Raw genomic sequence first — 21,351 nt, 5'->3', positions numbered from 1 at the left:
TGAAAGCGCTCGTCTGAGGGCACAGACCGGAGCGGCCTTCCCAGAGGAGCGCCTCCTCGACAAGCGCCCCACCGGAAAAGGACCAGGACGGACGGAGGCCGTGGAACGCGAACAGCTGAGCCAGCGGAGAGGCCCAAGGAGACGCGGCCACAGAGGCGCAGAACTGGCCACCGGTTCCAGTAAATGCTTTCATCTCCCCCTTTCTCTGTCCAGCCCAGGGTCCCTAACACCTCCAGGGTCCCGAACTCGCGTCCTCACCAACTGGTAGGTGAAGGTCCTGCGGGGCCTGGGAAAGCCTGCTGAGTGATGTTTGCTCTGCTTGTGCTGATCTGTTCGATGGCACGGCTGCTTTCGATGTTTATTTAAGGAGTGGTTTAATGTGTTTCTTCCTGGTCTCCCAGCTTCGCCCCAGGACATCAGGTCCTGGAGGACAGGGACCTGAGCTGCTTTTTTCCTGGAAGCATCTTGGCGGTTGAAATCTAGAAAGCAGCCAGTTCGGTTGGTTTCCTTACTCAGCGACCTGCGATGGGAAGGGCCACAGGCAAGGAGCCGTGAGGCCCTCGGAGATGCTCCCTGGTCCAGGTGCGCTCGCTGCTCGTGCAACGTGAGGAAAGAGCAAGAAACACTGCACCGAGTGGGAGGATCTCAGGCCAGTGTGGACCCTGAGGGGGCTGCCGCTTCCACCGGAGGAAGACGTGCTGACGAGGGCTCAGCATCTGTGCCACGTGCCGCGGCCCCACTCGGACCAGATGCCCGAAAAGCACCTGCGGGCGCACTGACGCGGCATCTCTGGGACTGTTCTTCCTCAGAGAGCGGGCACAGGGCTTACCCCGTGGGCCAGGAAAAGAGCCAGCAGGATGGAGGTGGGGAGCTTCTGCCGCCCTGCAGGGCTGCGCGTCCAGAGCGCCGTCCCGCGCGCGCCGTGGTGGGAAGTCCTAGCCCGCACGATTCCTCCTTCCCGACCGTGGCGAGTGTTTACTGACATGCTGGTGCTTCGCTCGGGCTGCGTAACAGACAGGGGTTTGACCACAGATGTTTATTCTCGCAGCCCTGGAGGCTGGAGTCCAAGATGAGGGTGTTGGCAGGGCTGGTTCCTCCTGAGGCCTCTCTCCTCGGGTGTAGATGCATCTTTTCTCCGTGTCTCCTGGGGTTGTCCCTCTGTGTGTGTCCGCACCCTGGACGCCCGTCCTACGGGGTCAGGGCCCACCCAACAACCTCATTCAACCTCAGCCCCTCTTAGTGGGGAAGAGGCGTGAGCCACTCAGATCTCCAGTGAGGGGGCATGGAGAAGGGTGAGCAGGGAGGTGCAAACGTGCGTGCTAATTTTAGGAGCCGTGGCCCAAAGGAGGCTGGACCTCAGAGAGGACACTGGAGCCAAGTGCAGAGAAAGGTGAGTGGGAGCGGGGATGGCTGGTGCCCCCAGGAGGCCATGCTGCTGACGTGGGGAGAGGGGTGCGCACGGGATCGTGGGCTGCAGCCACGGCGAGGACCCGGGCTCTAACTGGGGCTGTGGCTCTGACCAGTGAAAGGCTCCTCCCTCTGCATTTCATTCAAGGAGAAGCAGTGGCGGGAGGCGAAGCCCGTGCTGTCCTGTGCCGGCTTGGGATCCGGCGTCCCATCTGGAAGGCTCGAGCCGGTCTCGAGGCAGGCTCGGCTCATCCAGCCCCCGATGGGTGTCGGGCTGGTGGGACCATCCCAGCTGGTTGACCCTAGGGCGGTTGGTGAAATAAAGAACAGGGCGGGCTTTTTACAAAGCCGGGATTTTCTTCTACGGCTCCCGTGAACTTTACACAGTGTGAGGTGAGCCGCGGGGCCGCAAGACAAAAACACACAACAGAACAGACCAGGCTGACGAGGTCCGCGGGGACGTGCTCCTCCTGCACAGACGAGGACACGCACAACTCAGTACAACACAGGCAACGCGGCCCGGGAGCGGAGGGGGTTAGGTCATCCCGGCCAGGAGAGCTCTGCCGCGGCCGCCGGGGGTGCAGGCTGCCCTGCGGCGCGTTTGCTGGCGCAGGGGGTTAACGAGGCCGAAGTGCCTTTCCCGCCATGTGTGGGATTTTGCTGACGCCTGTTCTGGCTCGGGGTTTGAAGGACTGCGACTTGATCCTGGCCCCCCAGCCCCCAGGACGCACCCTCCTCCCGCAGGAGACAGAGGCGTAAGTACCAGAACGGCCGAGGCAGGGCCGCTCCCTCCGACCGACGCCCCGGGCAAAGGGCCTATTAATCCAGCTGCAGCCCCGCTTCTCCTCGCGCGGTTTCCTGGAGGCAGAATGGCCGCTGGAAGTGGTTTGAACGGCTTCCTGTGGTTCTCCCATTCTGAGGGCGGGGGTTCTATTTTCAGACAGTGACCACTGCCGTGAAGGCCCAGTTGGCCACGGATGAGGGCAATGTGGGGACTCGTGGGGACCAGGCCAGACTGGGTGGGGTCTCCACTCAGGTGGTATTTTAGGAGTTCCAGTGACACAGAGTGGAGAAGGCCACCACTTTCTCCCGACGGGTAAGAGGGTGTGTCTGGGCACTGGGATGCTTGGCTGCGAAATGCGTCACCGTGTTTGGAGGGCTGGTGGCCGCCCCACCGGAGGCTGCGTGGCTGGTGGATGCCAAGAGGTGTATGTGCTCCTTTGCCCTTACCACGAGCTTTGCCTGAATATGACGGTATGTGGTGGATTTTTTCTCAAACATGCCGTCCTCTCGCAGTCGGCGGGTCCCGGCTTACTTCAGCTCTCCCCGGAAGCAGTCCTGGTACAAGGACCCCCGTGCACATGGCTTATGGGGGAGTGGGTAAGCGGGCAGGATGAGAGCCAGGACCACCCGGGGTAGCTGAGGGCCCCGGACGTGCAGCGAGGCCAGCTGGCCTGTTTCTCAGACTCTCCGAGGCTGCAGGTTCTTCTGAAGGTGAGGGACCCTCTCTGGGACCAAGATGTGGCAGGAATGGGCAGGTAGGCCTCCAAACCTGCGAGAACTCACAGAGCACAGGGATGGAGAGGTCTGGGCTTCCCGTGGGTGTCTTCTTCCTTCAGCTGTCTCCTCTCGCGGCTCCTTTCTTTGCTGGTGAAACTCTGACATAACTCGGTGTTTGGGCAGCCCTCCTGCCGGCTAGGAAGCCTGATCTGATTGTCTCGGATTCCTGTTTCTTTTTCTCTCTCTGTTTACCCTCTCCTTAAAGTGTAGACTTTGCATCTCATTTTGTGCCCTCATTTTATGCAAAGCACATCCATAGTATCAAATCCCCGAGCAGCCACGAGGATGACAAGGGTTAAAAGACTGACAGTTCCAAGTGCTGGCCAACATACGAGGAGCAAGAACTCTCACACATTGCTGAGAAAATAGGATGGCTTATTTGCCAAGTTAAAAATAGATGAACCTATGACCCAGTAATACCCACTCCTAGCTATCGCCCCCAAGAGAACATACGTCTGCACAAAGCCCGGCACACGGAGGAGCATAGCGGCATTATCCATGACAGCCCCAACCTCTTCGGAGCGTGCTGCTTGGGTTCAAGCCCTGTGTCTGTATGTTAAGAGGCTGTGCGATCTGGGGTTAAGGACTTAGCCTCTCTGAGCCTCTCCTCCTCATCGTCTAATGGAAACAGCAGCAACCACCGAAGAGGGCTGTTTGAGGATTGAGTGAGTACACATGAGAGCTCCCTGGTGGGCTTCTTGTGTCCCCGCCCTAACCCCTGGTACCTGTGTGAGAGCACCATAGAGTCTCCTTGTGTCCCCTTGTCCCCTGTCCTAACCCTGGTGCCTGTGGCCGTGGTGGGAAACGGGGCCTCTGAAGATGCAATCAAGTTGGGGATCTCAGGATGAGATCATCCTGGATGACCTGGTGGGTCCTGAACTCCAAGGCCGGTGGGAGATGTGGACGCACAGAGCTACGGACACACTCAGCGGGAAGGCAGAAGCAGACGCGGGAAGTGGTGCCTCTGCAAACCAAGGATTACGGGGGCCGCTCGGAGCTGGAAGAGGCAGGAGGACCTTCGACCAGAGCCTTCAGAGGAAGCGCAGCCACCGACACCTCAAGTCCGGACTCTGGCCTCCAGGACAACAACGCCTTTCTGTTGTCATCAGCCCCCCGCTCAGCGGCCACTTGCTCCGGCAGCCCTGGGACGGAGCGCGGCCAGCGGACAGGCTCAGCCCCACAGCGAGGGCTGTCACCTCGACCCCTGTGCAAGGCTCCGAGCTGTAACTTTCCTTATTTTCTCCGACTTGATAATTAATGAACTGAACTTAGATATTTTCAGACTCCTGTTTCCCTTCCTCAGCCTCCTCTGCCCTCTCCACGGCTTTTCTGTTTTAGTGTCCCTCGCGGCTGTTTTTCGCAGGGGCAGCAGGAAACATGGCTGCAGGGCTAAGAACGAGGGCAAGGGCCCCTCGGCTGTGGGAGGACAGGGCTCCCTGCGTCCCCCGACGGTCAGCCTGCTCCCCGAGTCATCTCTCTGACTCCCTCCCATCTCCCTCTGTGGACATTTTGGCAGCAGGACGGTGGGAGCAGAGAGCCGGCAGAGGTGCACAGAGGCTCCCAGGGCCGAGCCCCCCGGGAAGGCAGGCACAGTGATGTCCGGCCTTTGGCTTCCGTAACGGGCGGGTGTTGGTGCTGGAGCACAGGGAAGCGGCTTCCCCGGGATGGGGGTGGGTATATTTAGAGGCCTCGGCTCTGAGGGGCCCAGGTGGTCAGGGCTGCTCGAGGGAGACTAGAAGGGGGTGGATTTGGGTTTGCCGGGGCATCGAGAGTCGGGCCAGAGAACCTGGGAAGGGCTCCTGCAGACGGGGGAGGCTCAGAACAGCCCCCAGGAGCCCAGGCCTCACCGCCTGCCTGCATCCTCTCCTGTGCCCTTCGAGGCCACCTAGGCCGTGAGCCTGCTGCTATCTGCTTCCTGCAGATGGGGAGGCTGAGGCACGGGGCAGGGCTACGCGACCAGCGGGAGGGACGTGGAGCCCCAGGCCAGGTGGGTTCTGCCCGGTAATGCAGGGAGGCCGAGGGCCAAGGGAAAGGCCTGCTTGGCCTGCATCCCCGAGGTGGGCAGATCCATCCAGGGCCTTCTCCCTGTGGGCCCTGAGAAGAAGCAGGCCTCAAGGGTGTCCCTTGGGCTGCAGACGGCCGGGAGTGTGGCCCTTCCTGGGGCCTCTTAACAGCTCGATCGCCTCCTGGGGCTGCCCCCGAGCGCCGCCAGCCTCCCTCGCAAGCACGTGTGCCGGTGTCGGCTGGCAGCCAGGCGCACTCTCTCTCTCTCTCTCTCTCTCTCTCTCACACACACACACACACACACACACACACACACACACACTCGTGCTTGAGCGGAGATGCCTATTGTGGCCCCTGAGATGTGGATTCTCTTCCAGATCAGATACGGATTCGGCACCCGCCGCTGCCCGGTGGAGGAAAGGCCCCACAGCTGAGTTACACCGGCCAAGCCAGCCCGATGCACTTTCCACGCCAGGGGAGGAGGAGACATCTTAGCCTGCGAGACGCTGCTCTTCAGGGAAGAGGCACGAGGGCCTGACCGGATCCTCCGTGGATTCCGCTCCGCCTTCCCGGGACCCAGCGCGACCCCAACGCCCACTCCGGGCATCTTCCCTCCACCCCGCCCCGTCTGCTCTCGCCCGAAACTCCCTCTGCACGTCGCCTTTCATGGTCACACAACACGTGGGGGAACAAGGTTGGGCTTGGGGAGCCTGGGTCTGTCGCTTGCAGACACACGCCTGAATGGGGCGACGCAGGTGTGCTTTGGGGGTGGACTGAGAAGCCAGGACAACACCAAGCCCTTGGGCCAGAGCAGCCCACACTGGACGCTTTCCGGCCGAGCAAGCACAGGGAGGAGAGCTGACGTTGGATGGGTTTCCGTCCAGACCGCAGTCACGTGAGCTCATCAGTTCCTGGCAAATGTCTGATAGGAGACGAGTCTGCCTCCTCCTGTTCATGCTTTTTCTCCTTTATTTTAATGCAACTCCGTCTCCCCTTTAACACGCCATTAACCCCTGTGATCTTGTGCGCTCTCAGCATCCCTGCCCTGCCAAGTCTTGTTCCAAAAAACCTGTGTCACATGTTAGTATAAATAAGCCGCAGAAAGGGTTCCTTTCTGGGCTGGAGTGGCATTTAGGGCCCAGTTATCTCAGTGCTTGAACCAGCAGGTGCGCCGCGGCCGACTATATCTGGAGCCAAAGTGGCTCCTCCCCGAGGTGGATGCCCACGTGTTTCCAGCTACACACGCATCGCGGACACTTGGGCACACATGTGTTCACATGCAGATGTAGAGGTGTGCGTGCACACTCTTCCAGGCTTCCAAGGCAGAATTTAAGACACATTTTCCAACGGTCTTTATGGGTATTCCAGCACTGAGAAATACTGCCAGGGTTGCCTTCAGAAAAGGAAGCAAGAGAGCGTTCCCATGTTGGAACGAGCTGGCTGTGTCTACCGTCAACAGCAGGAAGCCAGGCCCCCAGGGACCCCGCTGACCTGGGTAAGGGGCGTGTGGGGTCACGCTACAAACAGGACTCCCTGTCTGAATGGCAGTGGGCACCCGTTCAAAGACGTCTGCTGGAAAACTCTGTGTTCCCTCTGCTGACTCACTTGGTGGGAATCACAGCCCCAGATGCCAGCACGGGGCTGACCCTCCTGACCCTCCGCGGACAGACAGAGACGGGGCAGTTTCAGCTCTGAGAGCAAACAACAGAGGCGCAGCCAGATCTGCTCCCTGGGTTTGTTTTTTTCATTCAGCACGCGGTCCCACCCACACCCCACCCCGCCCCGGCCCGTGCCCGTGGCCCCGGATTTGCGAAGAGAGAGGAATGGGTTCCCGTCTGGTGCTGCTCCTTTATTTCTTCAACAAGGGAAGAGGGACCTCAGTAGGTAGCGGAGGGAGGAACATGAAAACTCTGAACTGCCAGACTTTTCAGCTGAGTCTCAGAAGCCGTAGCCCGATGTGCAAGCAGCGAGGAGGCGGGTCGAGGAGCAACAGTGCTGGATTCGAGCGTCACTCTGCCACGGCCTGGCTCCGCCACCTGTGCGGCCATTTTCCCTCTGGGACCCCAGTTTTCTCATCAGCAAAATGAGGAGGTTGGTCTTGGCCTGAGCGGCAAATCCCTGGGACACACAACCCCAGGCGGGCACCCGCCCCGGGCACGGCTTCCTTGTGAGCACGTGGAAGACCTCTGAACCCTTCTCCACCCGCTCCCCGTGACCCTCAGCGACCAGTCAGCAATCTAACTGCTGCAAGGGCTTGTCATATCCACACACATGGGCTGTGCTTGCCAACTCTTTCCAGTAGCTTCCTGTCCAGGATGTTGGTAGCATTGCACTGCCGGCCCCTTTGGGTGACGAGTTCAGGCCAGTGAGTCATGAGCTGGTGAGAAATAGGTCACCTCTGGGTGAGAGCACCTCATGGCTCCACGAGACCCTCCTCCTCCCCTTCCCCCGCGGGGCACCCGGCCCGGTCAGGGCAGCGGGGCTTCCTGAGCCCGAGTCGCTGAGCAGAGGCCCCGAAGACCTACCGTGCACCTGCCACGTGAGCGAGACACACGCCTCTATTTAAAAGAATTAGAATACAAAAGCAGGCCTCGGAATGCAGGGGCCATCTGTTGCGTCAGCACGGCTTGGCCTGTCCTGGCTGATAGATCAGCCTCGCCCCTCTGGCCTGTGGTTTTATGAGCCTGGGTCTGGCGCCTTGGCCATGCAGCCTGATTCAGAGTTGCCCCTGGGGACACAGACACCAGAGCAAAAAGTTCACAGCAAGGACTCCCATGATGTTAGCTCTCAGATCTGTTTACGGTCCTTCAGAGACACTTGTCCCAGCGGGTCAGGACACACTAGAGCCAGCGTCCAAACACTGAGCCCTCCCTTCCGGTCGGGATGGCCAGGGGAGCAGTATGACGGCGAGCAGGTCTGCGCTCTCCTCTCATTTGTACGGCGTTTGCCAGTTTGAAAAGCAAGTTCTCACACCCGTTTTCCTTCAGAATGTGGGTGCAGGGCTGTCCGAGGCTCTGTGGTTCATTGCTGAGCCTCTCCTCTAGACCGGCAGGAGCCATGTGTGAAGAGAGGGAACAGACACCACCCGTGATGCCAACCGACCGGAATCTTCCTCGCCAAGGAGGCAGCTGCTCCAGAAGGGACACGGGAGCCACCCAGGCCCCCGTGTGCGCAGCCGTGGGGGTGAGAGGTGGGGAGACGGTCCCTTCCTCGAGGCGTCTCCATCCAGGGGCTGGGTGGGGTGCAGGCTAGCAGGAGCTGCCATCGTCGGGCGCGAGCCTCCCTGCCGAAGAGCCAGAATCCCGGGGTGAGTCCCTGGGAGAGAGCCCGCGTCGCGGAGTGGTCAGGCCTCCGGAGCCCGCAGACCTGTCTTTACCATCGGCCTGAGCACTTGGTCACTTGACTCGCTGTAAGCCGGGCCGGTTACTCAACGGACACGCTGAAAAAGCATCTGTAAAACGGGCAACAAGATCCGCTCCCACAAACTCACGTATGAGGGATGGGGCGTGCGCTTTGTGCCCGAGCCCGGTGCCCACGTCTGCCAGGGACACCCAACCCCTCCGGCAGGACAGGGGCACCCCGACGCTAAAGGGCACCCCACATGTTCTGTCCCTGCACCCTGTGTTCAGGAAATCTGAGACTCGTTCCATGAAAGAAATATTGTGCAAATAAGAAGAAGGCTCCCAGGAGTCCCGCAGGCCTCTGAAGGCGCAGGCAGCCCCCCTCTGAAGCCTGAAGTTCTGGGAAACGCTGTCGTAACAGAATGCTTGCTTTAGATGAGCTCAGGGGTGTCTGAGGGGATAGGAGCAGATGCCTGCTCTTTTTTGCCATTTACAAACGAACATAAGATTATTTTTCAAAATTCCGTTTATAATAGCGACCTAGTTCAAACACACGGAAGGGCTCAAGCAGCTCTCTCTCTGCCCAGTGCCCTGCGAACCCAACTCACGCATGAACCCGCAGGCACAAGCCTGGGAAGACGTAGCAGCAAAGCCAGGACCCCTTGCAGAGGGATGCGGTGGACACGGCTCCACCCGCTCACGGGTTTGACAAGCTTTTCTAAAACCCCGGAAGGCGACATCTGGCAATCTCGGTTCCATCTTTGTACCCCCACCCTGAGTCTGTATGTGGAAAAATGCATTTCCTTTGCAATCACATTTCACAGCTAAAATAATAGTGCATCTTCAACTCTGCTCCTGAAATGTTCACATTCAATAGCTTGTTTCACTTCCATCACGCTCTGGGGAAAGACTTATTTCCGCCCCAAGTTATAGTTGAGGATACAGGCTCAGAGAGGCCATGTGAGCTGCCTGGGGTCACATAGCAATTAGGGGGACGAACTGGTGAGTGAGGCTGCTGCCTTTTCATGCAGGGTGGCTCTGATCACTGAACCACAGCTGCCTCCTCTGACAGTGAAAACATCTTGGAAAACTCTGACTGTTGAGGTGACAGGTCTTGAAAACAAAGGCACACCCCCCTGGCTGAAAGAAGCATTTCTCTTGAGCAGTTAAGGGGTAGAAACTAACTCTCCTTGAGCGGGAACCCTGAAAACAGGCGGTCAGCCCTTGCTCCCCCGCCCTCAGGTTAAATATCAATATATTCTGGCCGTGTTTAAGTGACACAGCAATGTCAAGCGAGAGACGTTTACTAGCTGTGGCAATCGATACAATCAGAAACTACTACGCCGTTGCTATTTATTTATTTTGAAGGGTCTAACCTAGTGCACTCTTAAAACAACCCACGCGTTGGCTGCAGAAAGGAAATGGAACCATGGCAACTCCGGGCGTGGGAAACAGCAGGCGTGCCGTCACGGTGAGGGGCTCAGAGGGCATCTAATCCGCGCCTCCTGAGCCACGCTCCGCGAGCAGGTTTTCTGGGGGTCTTGTTAAAACACAGGCGCTCACCTGAAGTCCTGCGGTGGGGCCCAGGTCTCTGCGGTGCCAGCCTGGCGCCTCGAGGTCCCTGGATGTGGCTTTGCAGCTCCGAAGGCGGCAGCACCCCCCGAAGCCTTGACGATCCTGGAGCCCGGGCCCAACAGCAGGGCAGTGAAGTCGGAGATCCTAGGGCAGGACGCAGGCGTTCCGTGTGGACAGCCAGGCTGCAGAACCACTGCCTGGAACAAGCGCTTCTCCAAACGCTCACCCCGGGAACACTGACACTCAAACAGGACTCAGGGTCCCAAGAGATGTTCCTGTCACATCCATCACATTAGAAAATAAAACTAAGCAATAAAAAACCTCATTTATCGATTCACTTAAAAATAGTATCATTTTACATGACATAAAAATGTCTTTTTATGAAAAATGGCTATCTCGCCCAAGAAGGACAACGGAGTAAGAAGGGTGAGGCTGGTGTCCACGTCTATCCCGAGAGTCTGCGTGACAAGGACGCAACTTGGCCTCCCTGTGGCGCTGCATCCGCCCTGCTGCACCTCATCTCGTCTCATTCCCAGAGATGCTGACCTGACGTGAGCTCACAGCAGAGGAAGCCGAGCTCCAAGGGGAGGGCTTTCGCCCAAAGTCACAGCCGTGAGCCCAGGGCCCAGGCCGACCGTCTCAAAAACTGATGCTCTCACCCACTAGGCTGGATGGCCGCGTGGGCAGATGAGATGCAAGGGGCTGGGTCTCGTGCCCCTTAGGGCCCCCTGATATCACTGAGAAGGTGCCCGGTGAGTCTCCCAGTGTCCCCCTGTGTGAGGCCTGCAGGCTGTGCTGTCACCTGTTCCGCCTTCAGCAACGGATGCATTTCTATTTGATTCTGACATCCACGAACATCCATGCAAAATTTCTGGTGGGTCAGGCTCTCCTCTGAGCATTTCATAAATTCCAAGCCCTTTGCTCCTTGTGGTGACCCTTTGCTGAAGGTGCAGTTTCGCTCCCATTTTACAGATGAGGAAACTGAGGCCATACAAAGCCAGGATTTGGATCTCTGTGGTCTGGCTCCAGCTGAAGATCTGTACTCCACGGCCTCCAGTGGCAAAGGGACTCGCTCTGGTCTAGGAGAAGGCCACCCTGAGGCAGCGAGGGCCTCTGCCCGGGGTACTGGAGGATCTTCCCCTCCTGGTCAGAGTGTCACCTTGGCACTGGAGCCATCAGAGTGGCCCTGCCACTGCTCAGCAAGGACTTAGCTCAGTCTTCCTCCAGTCCCTCCTCCATAAAACGGGTGTGTGGGGAGTGCTCACTGAGGGTGGCTTCTATTATCTGCTCACAACTGTCTCTCTCTGTACCCTGCTGGGCGCCACTGTGGCTGGAGTATACGTCTCTGCTTCGTGGTCACAGCTGTGGCCACATGACTGTTTTGGCCATTGGACTGTGGGCAGAAGTGACAGCACGTGAGTTCCAGACCAAGACCTGGAGAGCCCTGGGGGATTCCTCTTCAGCCTCCAGCACTTCTGCTACGGTCAGGGGAGGAGCATGCTGTGCAGCTGTGGGTCTTGGAGCAGGAAACACAGGGAGCAGATCTAAACCTGCTGTCCCACAGCAGTCACCCGACCTACAGACCTGCGAGAGGGAAGTACATTTGCTATTTGCTATTGGAAGCCTCTGAGATCTCAGGGCTGTTTGTTACACGGCATTACCACAGCATTGACTGACTGGTACACTGTTGACGTAATGAGGTGGCGCTAATGTACGGAGAGCTCTCAGTGCAGTGTCCGCCTCAGGCCAAGCCCCCGTGACCATGAAGCACTGTGACACTGATCTGAGAGGCAGTCTCCTTGCAGCCCCTCTTTCTCCCTTCCTCCCTCTGCTGAGGCTCTGCAGCCCGCTCACCCTCCCAATCCAATAACACGAGGTGCTTGCATTACAATTTGGCAACAGGTTTGGGGAGCCTGGGCCAGGTATGTGGAAAAAGGCAAAAAGTCCTTGCCTTGAAGATTGGGGTTTTTCAACCTTATCTCGAATTCTCTTGGTGTGGCTGGTAGGTTTGCGCCTGACGGTGTTTTCTGAAAGGGCCTTTGTAGTATGAGGGTGAAGAAAAATGAGAACCGGGAAGGAAACAGGCTTGACTTTGTTAAGAAGTGCTCCCGGTTTCAAAGGAAACTTGAAGGTGAGTCCAGGGTGCGGGCCTGGCTAAGGATCTACAGCAGGTCCAGAACTCTGTGCCCGGCGTGGAGGGAACCTGCCATCCCTAAGGTGTCCTTGACACTTTCCTGAGCCTGCTATGCCCGCTTTCGCACATCGACCTTGCACCCGGACACAGGCCTTCAGCTAATTACTGAGCCAGGAGAGCAGCCTGTGATCCTTTGCTAATCCTCTACGGAAGGCAGTAGGTCGGGTCTGCTGGGAAGCAGCACGCTCCTCTCTGTGCTGTGTGATCCTGGCCATGCTGCTGAAGCTCTCTGAGCCTCGGTTTCCGCCTGTGAAACACGGACGCTGGCACGCAGACCTCGTGAGGTTGCTGTAAGGACACAGCAAGAGCAAGGGTGTCCGAGCTTCCAGCCGCTGACCTGAGACACAGCGCTGGCCAGGAGGAGCTCACCCTTCTGTTTCAGTGGACGCCAAGCTCCGCACTGGTTGGTCCCGTAGCTCTGACTCACAGCGGCCACTGCTAAACTGCAGTGCCCTGTTTATGGACGTTTCTCATCTGGAATGAACATGTAATAAGCGCCGGGACGGACGAACAAAGAAGAGCTTTTTCCTCCGAGGAAAGCAGGGACTCGCTCCGCAGTGCTGGGCGGCGGAGCTGGGAGGAACGGAACGAGTGAGGCAAAGGAAACTCACGCTGGGAATCCAGGACCTGGCTCCCAACAGCTGGCGGAGGAAATGGCGACAGGATGTGGCCGGCCAGGCGATCTGCAGTTTCACAGCCGGACAGTGGGAGACGCCGTGTTTGTGCTGCGTGGAGAAGGGTGCAGGGGAGCAGGGTGCAGCCAGCGGGGCGGCTGTGAGTGGCCACCCTCACGTAGGTGGGGCCCGGGGGGCTGCGGTTACAACCCCTCTGGGCCACCGCAGCTGCGCCGGGCGGAATCTCGGAAGACTGCAGTCACGGAAGATGAGCTGGGACCAGGCTCTGAGAAAGAAGGCACTCATCGCAAGGAGGGCTGCACACTGGCCCATAACAAGTAAGTGATCGATGATAAGCCGTAATAGTCCAGGCAAATAATGAGCAGCCACCTAAACAATCATCCGTAACAACAGAAGGGACCCCACCCTCTTCCCTTTTCAGATCAACTAAGAATTCACTTTCCGCACATTCCCTCCCCATCCCTAACGCTCTCTGCCCAGACAAAGTACGACGTCAGGCTCCTGGACGGCTCAAATCAGGCCTCCGCCTAAGGCCACACACGGACCGGACCAGCTTCCCCCTTTGATTTGTTTGTGTTCCTCATGAATCATCAGTTGAGTGTTCTGGAGGCTTTGAATTCTAGAATCTTCTCTGCCCCCATCATTTTTATAATTTTCCCAATGAGATAAGAAATTGGTCTGTTCTGGGAAGAGTGAGGCGTGTCAGTAAAAAAGAAAAACCAAAAAAATGGGAGGAAAACGGTCTTCCTTTCAACATCCGCACAATCTTCTTTTTCTTCTTCTTTTTAGGGCCACACCTGCGGCACGTGGCCGTCCCCGGGCTTGTGGATGTTCCCGGGCTAGGGGTCAAATCCCGGCCTATTCCACAGCCACAGCAACACTAGATCCGAGTTGCATCTGCGATAGCGCCGGATCCTTAACCCACTGAGCAAGGCCGGGGAAGGAACTCGCGTCCTCATGGATACCCACTGGGTTTTAACCTGCGGAACCACAGCAGCAGCTCCCGTCTACAGGCTCTTGCTCCACACAGACGGCTTCTTTATTCCATCCTCGGTTTGGCGACCGTCACAGAACAGCCCTGACGGTGCCTTCTGCTGATGGGTCGTGCTCCTCTGTGGCTCCGAATGAACTGTTTCAGGGCAAGAGCTCGGGGAGATGGCGTGTTCTCTAGACCCTGCCGCTTCCTCGGCTAGCACAGTAATTTAAACGCAGCCCCCGCGTCCTCCCCCACAGCCCCGTGGCAACAGTGCTGGAGGAAAGACAGGCGGATGCACTCGTTACAACAAACGGGGATTCTGCCTCCCCTGCCCACCGCGCCCCCGAGGATGTGCTGTGCAGACAAAGGGAAACTGAGTCAAGGAATGTTAATTACCCCTGGTACGCTCCTGTTGAGCCATGGATTAGCCCTTATCAGTAAGTGGCTTCTTAAATTTAATTCTGTCCCAGAAGGAGGCTTGGCCTGAGCTATGCCAAAGTCGCCCCTCATTTCCCGGGATTACCCGGTCAGTGGGTCCCACCATAATCCCCACCTCATTTTAGTTAATTTCAACCTCCTGCACAAACTCTTCCCCTGAGGCTACCAATGAGAGAGAGAGAGAGAGAGAAAAAAAAAACCCCAAAAACAAAACCAAAAAACCAGCCTGGGCTTTGCTGATCCTCCCGACCTTGCCCAGATGTTCAGAGATAAGGATGAGCCCGGAAGGCCACCGGCAGGCTCCAGAGCCACAGAGGAGGGCAGAGTCCCCTGGAAAAGGCCAGTGTCCTCACCCCTTGGTCCAGGCTGCACAGAGGTGCCATCCCCGCCCGTGCCCGGCCTTGGGCACACGCGCCGAGGCGGGCGAGAATGTGAGAGCGACGCGGGGCGGGGACGTGCACGTGGCTCTTGCAGGCTCTGGGTCGGCTGCCGCGGCCCTCTGAGCCTCGCTGGTGGGGCCGGCCGCCGGTTTGGGGCTCAGAGCCCGGCCCGGCCCCGCGGGCCGACATGCTTGCGCGGGCTCAGCCCTCAGGTGGGAGCCGCTTCAGGACCTCCCGCGGGCACTGCGTTGCTCTTCTCTTCTTTCTTTCCTCGACTGCATGGGGAGCAGATTCTGCAGGAATAACCGGGACGGGCCTGTTTCTGAGCTCCCCCCCTTGCGTTAGGGCTCAGCGGGGATTGGAGGGACAGTCACACTGACGCCAAGCTCGGCGGGAATTAAAGGGACGGGGTGGTGCTGCGGCGGCCTGAGCTCACGGAGGACTCGGGCTGGATAGAGTCGGGGTGCCTGGGGAACATGTTAGGCCCCCAAGACCGACGCCTGGCGGCTGAACCAGGAACTTCAGCCAGAACCCTGGGCCCAGCAGGGAAGGCAGAGCACCCCCCCAAAAGGGGGAAAGCTGTACTTTCCTCCCACTGGGCTTTTACTAATGCTTTGCTCTCTATCTGAATTTCCTCCTGTAAGCAAGTGAACAAGACAAAAATTCAAAACACCTGGTCGTCTGAAACGTACTCATTAAAAAAAAAATCCTGCTAATAAAGACGATAGCAGCAAAGATGAAGTCCAGATGAACCCCAGCTGCCGGTTCAAGAGACAGATTCGCATCCCTTCTTCCCCGCAGTGGGGCAGGGAGGTCTCGGCAGCTCAGAGTCGCCTGATGCAGATTTCCGTCACTGGTGTCCTAAGTGGAATCACTGTTATCGTTGTAATAACATTTACCCCGCGTCCCTCGCTGGGCGCCCTGCATGTGGCCACCACATTGTCTCTCGCAAGTCTGGAGCTTCCCGGCCCTGCCGAGGGGGGGATGCCTCACAGGCTGGGGAGGGGGCTGGCAGCACAACGGGCAGGCCTCCGGACCAGGCTTGGGGTTGGAGGTGTTTCTCGGAATCTCAGACCGCCGTCACATCGTCTGCGTTAAGCAAATGCTGCCGACTATCCGCCAGCCCATGAACTTCCGCGTTTCCTCGTCCACGACAAGGACAGAGGCTGGCGCTACCTCGCGAGTTGCGCTGTCACTGGAGTGCAGGCGGAGGACAGGACGAGGGCGCTGATTACTACGACAATCCAGCACTCATTACTATCGCGCTGGTTACTGCTAAGGTCATCGGCGCGCGAACCCAGGCCCAGAGAGGGAAAGCCATTGGCCCAGGGCCACAGGGAGGGGCCCGTGCCTGCTGTGAACGCCGCTTTGGGGCTCTCCGCAGGCTCCAGGCTCCTGAGTTCTCTGGCATCACTTCCTCCCGTGGGGACCGAGCCCAGGGGGTGGGGGGCTGAAGGCTGGGGACCTCCCCCACCCCCGTCTGGGCTCCTGACATCCCTCACCTGCAGGCGCGTCCTCTGCTCCCAGCAAGGAGAGAACATTCTGCATTCTCCTGCCGGAGGCCCGCCGACTCCAGAAATTTAAGTTCCCAGGGGCTGGAACTCGGAACGGGGCTGGCATGAACCATCTCAGGCCCCATCAGGATGACCTTGTGTTCATTTTCTTAGGGAAAACAGGCCAACCAAGCCTAGATTCTTCTAATTCCTACACGCTCCAGTGGCATGGGGACGCCAGTTTGACGGCACAATTTTGTCAGCATCCAGAGCTTTTCTCACTCATTCTGTCACTGACTTGGGATTCTGAGCCCCGTGTGTTGGGCTGCAGCTGGAAGCCCTGCTCAGGGCTGTAATCACAGCTTGCAGGCCTCTCTCAGGAATGGAGGCAATTCTGGGGTCGGCTGAACAGAAGCGAGCTGCAAGTTCACAAGAAGGCCAAGTTGTGTGAACAAAATGCTTCTGAGATTCCCGAGTTCCTATCTCGCTTTGAGAGGGCCCCGCGAGTCTGCCTTGCAGGCAGCCGCCGGCCGGGCGGTATACTTGTCGCCTGGGAAAAATGATGAAAGGCCGGCCAGCCAGCGTGTGGGGCCGGCGCACAGCACGTATGTGTCATCAGTAGATTATAGGGTAGAATGGTTTAAAAATGTGACACGTCGTGTTCTCTACCGGCAGTGGGCGGAAAGATTTGGGTAAAATGAGAAGCAGCTTGAATCTGTTCCATGGAAGATTCCAGGAGGGGTGAGTGCTCCCGGACTCCCGCTGCCCCCTCTGCCCTGCCGAGCGCGTGCGAGGGAAGGGGGCAACCGAGGGGCGCTGCCGACACGGAGTTTTCTTCAGGAGCACAGGGGCCTCTCCCCACCTGGCTGGCGTCTCCTCCTGACCTCAGGGCCGCATCTGGCCAGTCCTCTGGGCTACTTGTGTTCTGTCTTGTTTGGGGTCCCCGCAAGCAGTCCCAGGACAAGGCTTCCGGTGTGAGTCGTCTGTTTGGGCAGTGATTCCAGGGAGTGGCCAAGCGGGGAAGTGACCCGGAGAAGGGACGGAGCCAAGCGGGGAGGGACTGGGGGTGTTATTATCAATGATGTAGGCACCGACCTCAGAATTATCCCGCCCCAGGGAGGGAGCTGGGGGAGTCACATGCCAGCCCTCATCTGTCACTCATGGGGGCCGCTCCTGGGGGTGTTGATTCCTGAAGCCTCTGGCCTGCCGTGTGTGTGTGCAGGCGTAACGACTCTGGGGACTCTGGACAGCCCCCCCAGCGAGATGTGGGTGCCGAGAGCTGGAAGAGGCTCCGGTGAGGGCAGCGCCCTGATGGGCCCGCTCCAGGCTCATTCGAGAACACGGCCCACACCCCTCCGGCCTATCCGGACCCCTCTGGCTTGACTCCCCAGTGTTCCAATGCTGCTGCCCTGTCGAAGCCACTGTACTTGCGACTAGTTTTGCTGGCACCTCCCGTGCTGTGCGTAGGTGCTGAGGTCTCCTGGGGGCAGGAACACAGTTTCCCAGATGCTCAGATCACGACAGAAACTCCACACACGGACACGCCCAAGGGTTTCGCGTCTCTCAGCACCACTGCCTTAAGCATTTGAAAAACCCCAAGCCCGCCCTTCTCCTCCCAGAGGAAGCGACTGCACAGCCAGGTCGACAGCCCAGGAAGGGAGCGAGGGGCCGGGCAGGCCGTGGTGCGAAAAGCTCTGAGGCAGCGCCTGGGCGCACAGGGGCAGAAGGGACCCGGAGCGCCTGCCCCTGCCCGCCGTTCCGACGCTGGGCCCACGTCACTCCGCGGTTTTGGAGAAAGGTTAGCAAGGACCGGAGGCATTCTGAAATTACTTTCGAGTGGTGTACGCTCTATTGTGGTTGCAAGGGATTTCTGAGACTGAACCACATCGATTCTGGGCTTATAAGGGCTGCAACTGTACCTTCCAGAGCGCAAAAATGCATATGCTCTAGGTGAGCATAAACACTTGCTGAATGAATCAGCGGATATAAGCATTTACGAACCTTTAGGACCAGAATGTGCCTCGGATCTAGATGTCTGCAGCGCAAACGCCTCTGTAAACGCTCTAGATAAGACACAAGATGCCCAGGGAAATTTGCATTTCAGACTGAAAAAGAATACGTGGTAAAGAATACGTGGTAAGTATGTCCCAAATACTACACGGGACAAACGTATACTCAATTTGCTTAATCTGCCAGCCCAGGTTTAGGAAATGGCACCAGTCGCGGAATTCAAATTGAGCACAGGAAGTCACAGATGGTTGGAGGCAGCCAGGGGGAGTTTTAAGATGGGTGAGCACGTGTCCCAAGTGCATTTCTAAATATATAAATATATCATCACAGACAACACAAAACTCATCTTTCAAGCCAATGCTCTTATTTTAAGGAAAGACTCGGAAATGCAGAGGAAAAGGGAGGAGCCTGGGGTCCCAGCTCGTCGCGGCAGAGACGAGGCTGGATCCCAGGTTCCTCGTCCCCTGCCAGCACCCCCTGCCCCCACCCCCAAGTCATGAGGGAGGCCGTGCCAGCATCCAGATGCACCCCCACCTTCAGAGGGCGGAGGATGGACGACCCGTGGGGTAAGAGCAATTCGGCGGCTCACTAGCTGCAGCCAGGTCACATTTTCCCCAAGACGATCAAGCCATCACCGACCCTGGGCGGACCCCTCGGTCCCGTCGTGGCCAGCAGACACCGTAGCTCTGCCCCCTGGTGCAGCCGGCGGGGACATCCCTTTTCTGAGGCGCTCACGGCGAAGGCGGAACCGTTGAGATGTGAGGTAACGTATTTCACGTCTTGGTGTGTTAAGCCCTTTCAGAGTCTCATTTCCTCGTCTGAAAGGAAAGCTGGGCAGACGTCATGCCCCTCTGGTCTCTAACGAGGGGTCCAGTGCCCCACTTAGCCTGGGAGGCTCCTGGTGAATGCCATTGCCCACTGTGGTCATCACCTGCATCCCCCTTGTGCCCCCCAAGGCATCCCAGTTTTCATGAAAAGGTGTACCCTCCCTCCAGCCCGTGGCGTGCCAGTCACCGGATGGGCGCTCCAGACCCAATGACACATGTGCCCCCAGCCCCAAGTTCAGTGAAGTCCCGTAGGCAGCTTGAAATCAGCGATAGATAATTTACACCACAGCAGTGAGCAAACACTGCAGCACTTCTGCTCAGAGAGCTGGCTGCTGACACGTGTCAGACACCATGGACTTGGCTCTCTGGAGGGTGACTATGGTACATACAGGTCTGGACAAACTGCTGGGGCTCAGTGAGCGAGCACCTGACCGCAGAACCCACTTTAAAAAGTTCTTTGGGGAGATGTTCATTTGCGCTGGATATTAGATTCCAGTTATAAGTGATATCATATGGTATTTGTCTTTGTCTTTCTGGCTCATTTCACTCAGTATGAGATTCTCTAGTTCCATTCATGTTGCTGCAAATGGCATTATGTCATTCTTTTTTATGGCTGAGTAGTATTCCATCGTGTATAGATACTCATGTTGCAACAGAACAAAGGGTGGGAGAAAAAAATGTAATTGTAATGTATACGTGTAAGGATAACTTGATCCCCTTGCTGCACAGTGGGAAAAAAAAAAGTTATTTGGATCCGTCCATGTTGTTGCAAATGGCAAGATTTCATCGTTTTTTGGGCTGAGTAACATTTTATATATTTATATATATATATCTCATCTCAAACAGCATTTAACACATACAGGTGCGCCACTGAAAATTAAGTTTTCCCTTCCTTCCATCCTGACTGTATTCAAAGCAATTCCAACTGCACCATCAAAAATTAGATTTCCAGACTGCTCGTGGAGAAACAGACCTATTAGCCAGGACTGCGTGGGACTTTTTCAAGTAATTGCATGCCTTGGGAAATATTAATACAATGCTTTTATTTTTCCCTTGAGACAGAATATGTGACACACTAACCCATGTGGAATGCAGTGAAACACTCAAACACTAGCTTTGGGGTTGACCTCAAAACTGGGAGCTGGTTATGTTCAGTTGAGACTTTAAGAGCTGCTTTCCCCCCATTGCACTTGCTGCTTGGGGTCAGAAGCAAAGACAGGGAGTCCAGCTGAAAGGCATTCCTTAGGCTGGCAGGCAGCGCTCCCCTCCACAGTGCGACGCAGGGCCCCAGGCCTCTCCCAAGATGCACTCTCGCGTCCCGCAGCGGGGGTTCACGACCTGCACCTGGGGACCCCGTGATTTGCACTAACCTCTCGCCGCATCACCGCTTTCGCTTCCGCTTTGAACGTAGGCAGCAAACAGCAGCAGCAGAGCAGCACCAAGGAAACTTTCTGCCTGCAAAATTCAGATATTTTCATATCGCATTTCAGTTGTGGCGGATATCTCGTAAATTCTGTCTATTCTCATTCAAAATTACCGCTGCCATGTAGTCATTAAACGCATGTGTCAGGAAGTGCACCTATTACTGTGTCACAGACGCTGTCATTGTACAGCTGGCTGTGGCCCTAATATGCTGGTTGCTATTATTATGTCACCAAATGTCAAATGTCCCTGTCACCCTCCACAAGGAGGCTGTGAGCTCCCCGATGACAGGGCCGTGTCTGACCCATTTTCGCTTCCAGTGTTGGGTACAGGGTGGAGAATCCGGTAGGAACCCAGTGGAGAGGCAGAGTGCGTGCACAGTGATAATGCACAGTCATTTCAGGACACTTGTCGTAGCAGGTGAGGGCCCTTCTCAAGGGACAGGCTGGGACACGCTCGTAGACGTGGGCCACATCCAAAAGTCTGCTCCCAGGGACGCCTGTCTGCTCCCTCTCGCTGGGACTGTCGCACACGCACACGGACACAGACACACACACATCAGCCAGAAGCTACCTCCTTCCTCCTCTGGCTCCACTCTGCCTCCGAGAAGAATATTTATGATTTTTAATAAATCGGGACCATGGCTCATTAGGCTCCTCACCCACGCCCCTGAGGCCCCCGCGGGGCTGTGACGGTTGACGTTTCATATCTGAGGGCAGGGAGGCTGCCCACATGCCACACTGATGAACTCACAGGGGACCCAGCTCTGTCCCAGCCGCCCGGGAGAGCGCTCGTCTTTCCAACGAGATTAAAAGAAAACAGGAGCGTGGCCCATCCCTGGCCCCAGGAGCAGGGACTGTGGACTTCCCCGAAGGAGGAACGCGGCCCATTAATTACTATGTGTCCTCAATTAATTACTATTTGAAATACGGCCCGGCTGTGATGAGCAGGGGGAGTGACGGCCCTGTGCTAATGGTTTAACTCGCCCTGGGAGGGAGCAGGGGGCCCGCAGCGTTGGGGGCACTTGTGCAGGGAAAGGAAAGATCCAGAGGCGGGGATTCCCAAACTCCTGAGCAACAGTGATCAGCA

General features: G+C 57.3%; 1 long non-coding RNA gene across 2 annotated transcripts in view; it reads right to left on the bottom strand.

The window, feature by feature from the left end:
• Positions 1-20,982, bottom strand: part of LOC106510452 — a 113,566-nt gene extending 92,584 nt beyond the window's left edge. For both annotated transcript variants that reach the window (XR_002344453.1, XR_002344454.1), the window contains exon 1: positions 20,211-20,982. This is a non-coding gene — a long non-coding RNA (uncharacterized LOC106510452). The remainder of the gene's footprint in view (positions 1-20,210) is intronic.

This window comes from Sus scrofa, chromosome 6 (assembly GCF_000003025.6).
Source record: "Sus scrofa isolate TJ Tabasco breed Duroc chromosome 6, Sscrofa11.1, whole genome shotgun sequence".
NCBI classification, from domain to species: Eukaryota; Metazoa; Chordata; class Mammalia; order Artiodactyla; family Suidae; genus Sus; species Sus scrofa.
This window is presented reverse-complemented; position numbering and strand designations above follow the sequence as displayed.